This window comes from Strix uralensis, chromosome 3 (assembly GCF_047716275.1).
Source record: "Strix uralensis isolate ZFMK-TIS-50842 chromosome 3, bStrUra1, whole genome shotgun sequence".
Classification (NCBI taxonomy): domain Eukaryota; kingdom Metazoa; phylum Chordata; class Aves; order Strigiformes; family Strigidae; genus Strix; species Strix uralensis.
The window spans coordinates 127,456,862-127,462,900 of record NC_133974.1 but is presented as its reverse complement, the minus strand read 5'-3'; positions in this window follow the sequence as shown (position 1 = coordinate 127,462,900).

Genomic DNA, 6,039 nt, shown 5'->3' with positions numbered 1-6,039 from the left:
CTTGCTTTCTCCATACTAAATCCAAAATGGTAAATACAGGTCAGTCTCTTATATTTTAGATACAAAGAAAGTTGAAATCTATAGATAAATTCAGATTCTTGGTTTAAATGCAGATTTAGATCTAGGTTTTATTTTGTGGCATAAACTCATCACAAAGTTGGTTCAAGGTCAGATTGGATGGGGCTCTGAGAAGCCTGATCTAGCTGAAGAGATGTTCCTGCTCGTTATAGGCAGGGTTGGACTAAAAAAACGTTTAAAGGTCTCCTCCAACCCAAATTGTTCTATGATTCAATGATTCTATTTTCCAAGATTTCTAGGTGCCTTCTGACCTCTACTGTACTGGTTTTTTCCTTTATTTTTTTTCTTTCAGAAAACATATATCAAATACCTAGCTTCTAGTGGAGTCAGTAATAGATCAGAGCAATCTTCCTTCATTTTCTCATGTGATAATCCTAATGCAGCACATCTGAATAAATGTCTCTTCATTCATTTTAATCCCTGAATGTTACTCTGTGATACAACTACCTAGACAACTTCTCTCTTCTACCTTTGTGCATTTGACACTAACCTATCACTTAAACCATCTCACTTCCTTCTGCATGTCTGGTCATTTTTCAGAATTCAATCCATTTATCTAATTTAACAAGATTGTGCTGATTGTAGATCCTATCTTCCAAAACAGCTGCGATCCTGCTTAGCCTGCTGATGAAAATGAAAATCCAAACGTTGCAGAATGAGGTTTAAGGTTTTGCTAAGACCCAATGTTTTGATTTTTTAAATTATTATTTGGAGTTTTTTGTTTCTGTTTAGTTTGGGGTTTGGGTTTTGAAATGTTCCTTTTTTTCTAATATTCACTTGATTATTAAAATTGATAAGTTACATCTATGGAAAAAAAATTTTTTGGAGTAGGATTCATGCTAATAAAGTTTAGTTCAGGGTGTCTCAAAGTGCACAAAATTACTTTTCCTCTATTACACACATGCGATGGCATTGCTGGTGAAAGATCTTACAACATGGGTAAATCACAGTCAGTTGCTCACTGAAAAATAAAAATGTTATTTGTCACAGACACTATTTTTATTTATGCAGAAACACCATAATCAGAAAGAAAATTGCAGCAAACAATTCTGCCTTTTCCTAAGCCTTCAAGTCTACAGAGTTCACTTCAGTGAAGTAACTTCACCCTAGTTTTGTCAGCTGAGTGCACATTTTGGAGTGATTTTTGTCCATTTTTGGAATAGACATATAGGATCGAAAGTCTAATCCCATGGTCCGTAATACATACTTAAAAGAGTATAAGCAAGAGAAAGCATTTAAGACAGTAAACTGTGTCTTTAGCCACCCTGAGGCTTAGACACTTCCTGAGTCAGGTGAGTTACCTTTGTGTTTAATAGCCTTCAATGGGTTCTACATCCATGAATTTGTCTATTTGGGTTTTTTGAGCTCAGCTGTAAATTTTTTGTCTGCTGTAGCTGCAAGTTCCACAATGATCAAACAGGGCTGAAAAGAAGATAATACACAACAAGGAGCAAATATACAGGGTTAAAAGGAATAGCTAGGTTCATCATTGGGCCATTAATAGATCTTATTTCACTAATCTTCATCATACTTGGCTGGCAGTATCAAAAAAACCCCAATGTAATGCAACAGTTTGCAGTTTAATTCTGATATTTTAACTAGGGAGAGCATGGTTTTATATTCAAATTTGTATTACCTAATCAACAGGAAAATAAAAAGTAGAAGACGTAGGAATACCATCATAAAGTAAGACTAACACTTAAATTAACACTTAAAGCACTTAAAGACTAACACTCAGTACCCATAAAGTAACCAAACATTTACTCACAGCATGTAGGTATAAGGAGATAAGAGGATGTTTTCGCTGTTCTAGAGGGGTGACTAAAGACTATGTTGTAGCACATCTAAAATGCCACCAAGCAGGTCTGTTTATGTATCTGAGTTCCAGTATACGAGGTCTAAAAAGCAGAGCCACAAGCTCTCTTCTTAGATTAGGAAGTTTAGGTCAAAATAGCTTGAAGAAGAAGGAGGTGGGGTGAGGAGAAGAGGAGAAAGGGGAAATTGAAGATGTAACTTGGGAAAAATAGCCTTTCTTTAAGTAAAAATATTAAATTTTTTAAAAAAAACCAGCAACCTCATTTTACCACTTATGTACCAGAATGGTAAATATTTCCTTTTATTAATCAGAAAACTGCATAGGACTGTTAAAAATCTGATATAAACAACACTTCCTATTATTCAAAAATACCTCACGCATATGTGTTGATTTTGTTACTGCACTTTCACCATCACATACTAAGGAAACACACAGCAACTTAAGCCTTCAAAAGCAGGACACCTACATACACTCATAGCAGAAGCAATGAAGGACAAAAGAGATAGTTTCTTGGTTTTCTTTTGATATACTTTGGTGGTTAAGAAAGGATTTTCAGACTTGTGGTGTAGAAGCAGGTACATGAGAAGACTGATTATACATTGATTTATATAACTGATAATCTGTCAGCAATAGGTTGTTCTAGTATATTTGATAAAGAGAAAGGGGCTAATGGCAATACTCTAAGAAGAAAGTTCTCAGTGTCCTCTTAATATCTGAGTTTGAGGACATGGGAAGATTGGGATGACTAGTTTTGGATTTTTTGCTTTTTTTTTTTAAATTAAACTAGTCAATTCCCAGCTCCTCCTCCTCTCCCTTGATCACTCTGGTTTATTAATATTCAAAATTTTGGTGAAAGACATACTGAAGGCAAATTTTTAAAATTACATCATTTCCCTCCCTTTCAATGTCTGGAAACAAAAATCAATCCATCAGTTTCATCAGCATTTGCCTTCAATTCTTTTCCTCCCTCCTTCTCAGTCATCTTTCAGTGGGATGGAGAAAGAGAGGGAAACGTGTTGCCATCTTTAAAAAAGGCAGAGTCTATGCAGGGAAGGTGAAGAGTTTTACTATACCCCATTACACTTACAGTGGAAGTTCAATGAAATATGAAAAGCAGCATTTTCCTCAGCTTTCATACACAGTTTTACTCTCCCTTCAACCAAATTGAAAGGAAAAAGAATTAAGCAATCTACAAGAACCAGAAACAAAGTGTGGAAAGCCACAATTTTGGTTCTAAATGCAAAGCAGGAAGTCCTATGTTCTAACCGAGGGGAAAAAAAAATACTTATTTTGAAGCCAAATGAGAAGCTCTATTTCAAGAAGCCTCACGAGTAACAACAAAAGAAGAACCTTGTTTTCAGTCAGAGATTTTTCAAGGGTGTTTTTTGTTTGCTTGGCTTGCAGATCACCAACGCACCATTTTAAGAGGTAAAGCAGTTCCTAAATACCTTCAGAAGATGATGAAGTAACCACATTTAAATTATTCTTCATGCATCAGATTCAGACTTCAATTATTTCATCATCCCACACAACAAAAACAACTCGCAGATACAGATGGCGGCTCCCTGCCACATTAATTTTGCTGACTGGCCAGGACTAAGCCTCATTCTCATACTGAAGCTACTTCCAGAGAGCTGGCAAAAAGACATTCTCCTCTTTCAGGCTCCAAACCAGCGACTGCTGAAGCCAAGTGGGAGCATTGCAAGGGCTCCACATTGCAACAAGGCTCCCCTGAGCAGCCGAGCCACATGTGGTGGGCAGGCAAAGTCCTCTGGAAAGGCACCGACGCTTCACCAGTCAGAACACTGATCCTGCCTCAACCATTTGCTTTTTAAGTCATCTTAAGTCATCAATCCCCTACCCAAAGGGTTAGAAAGCAAGACAAGGACCTCTTACTATCAACACTGGTCACAAGAAGCAGGACTGAGATTTCCCATCTTGTGTCCTGATGTTAAAGAGCAAACATCTGACACTTTATACGCCGAGAACTGCTCGGCTTACAGGCTAAATAATATAATTGTGCAACTACTTAATTGTATAATCTGGAAGCAAACCTTCAACCAGAGGCTGTGCAAACAGCCTTGCATTTTATTTTATCCTAGCTTTCAAAAAGAACCTCTTGCATATTGTGGCTTATTATTAATACATAAGAGCACATATATTCCACTTCTATTTACTTTAGGACAAATTCAGCATAATACTACATTTACTTAAAAATTATTCAAGTAGGTAGACTAAAGAACTTGACACTATTTATTGCATAGCACATTCAGTTTTCTCAGGCTGTCAAACCCATCAGACCCAAAAACTCCTCCAAGAAAGGTGGTTGGTGAGAAGACTAGAGCCCACGTCCCCCTGTTAGCCAGCAGGAAACCCAAACGGGAGGCAGAAATTTGAAGCCCATCTTCAGAGTCTTTTACTGCTCACAGAAGTTCACGCTGAGCACAGTAAAATCTCTGTACATCAACGAGAAGACCACAGTTCACAAGTGAAAATATGTGCACTTTTCAAAACACAAACTGAAGAGACCCACAGAAATACTGACTACTGACAATCAGTTCCTCCTGTAGTCTCCTACAGTTTTAAAAGGCACAAACTGAAAAAAAAAAAAAAAACAAACTGAAAAAACCCCACCCTATTAAAATGTTTCTGGCCCTCACCAAAAAGATTAAGGGAAGTTTTCAGGATTCTTAGTTTTGGTGCTACCCAAGCCTGAACTCAGGACAAATGGAGGCACGTTACAAACAATAAAAAACATATATCCAGAGCCCTTTAAAGAAAGTTGTCTAATCGTAAAATAACTTCTGAAGTATTTGAGAACAAATTAGGGGGGGAAAGAAAAAGAGGAAATAATTGGTACGTAATATTTGTAACAGTGAACTCTAAGACAAAGAAGCAGTATTACCGCACTGAAGAATTTAGAGTATTGCAAGAACAAATGCAAATAAAAACTTTGTCTAAAAGAGGGATAACAGTACACACTAGATCATACCTCAGAGGCTTTAACTAGTTTTTTTCCTCTTTATGAACGAACTTTGATTAAAGATTTCTCAATAAACTATTACTAGAAACACATTTTCAGTAGACCTTTAACACCTTTTGTTAACTATTCTTTCAAATAAAAAGCAAAGAACAGCACCAAAATAACTACATTTAACAACAAAATAATACTAACCTTATCCTTCAGAAGAAAGCTGCAGTACAGGGAAAATGAACAGCTTGTGGAAACCACTGGAAAACACATTAAGACAGAACTACCTCCATATGCAGTGTTTATTGGATTATATGAAGTAACACCTGTAGCTGAAAGCTTCTTAGGCAGTTGCAGTCTTCATGGATGTTATTTTTTCAGTGTATGTGTGTGTGGTTTGCCTTGATCCATTTTCTTTTAAACCAGGGAAGAAGGAGCTCCATGTCTACATGGGTGTTTTTATGGGTGCGTGGTTAATAAACGTTCCTGAAAACCTGACTGTAATAACCACGCAGTCAGTGTCCCAGGGGAGGGAAAACAGCTCTGTAAGATATGGAAAGTCAAATACAAACCTAAGGGGATCTTTATAGTAGAATATATCATACAAGTCTTACTGTAATTGAAGATTATAAATATAGACCTTATCCACAATGGTTTATTTTGCTGTCCTTTAGTCTTATGAAAAAAAGACTAATTCATGTTCTAAGTAAAAAAGGAACTGATGTTGATGTTGTAATTGCTGAGTGTGTAGAAGTGTGATTTAAATAGTTAGAGAGTGAAAACAGATGGAGGAAGCGTGGCACATAAGGTATGCTCTTCTATTTTTCCTCTTTCAATTAATAGTTCCTTGTTCTAGGCCTGATCTCTTCTCTTGTGCTATTCAGGATACATGCCTCTTCCCTTCCACACCTTCTGAAAAGTTAGGCTGACCTCATCATCTACGATAGACTTGTAGTTGCTTTCTAATACTGAATTCGCTTGGACCAGATCTATTTAGTATCTCTAGAAACTGTAGTGATGTAAAACTAACCTTTTGTTTCTCATACAAACACCTATTACAGTAGTCCTTGCCACCTTGTCTCAACTCCAGTAGCTCTCTCCCTAGTGACTTACCTGACTCAATTCAAGGGTCGTGACAATTGTCATCATCGCATGCACGGTTCCTAAGGTCAGA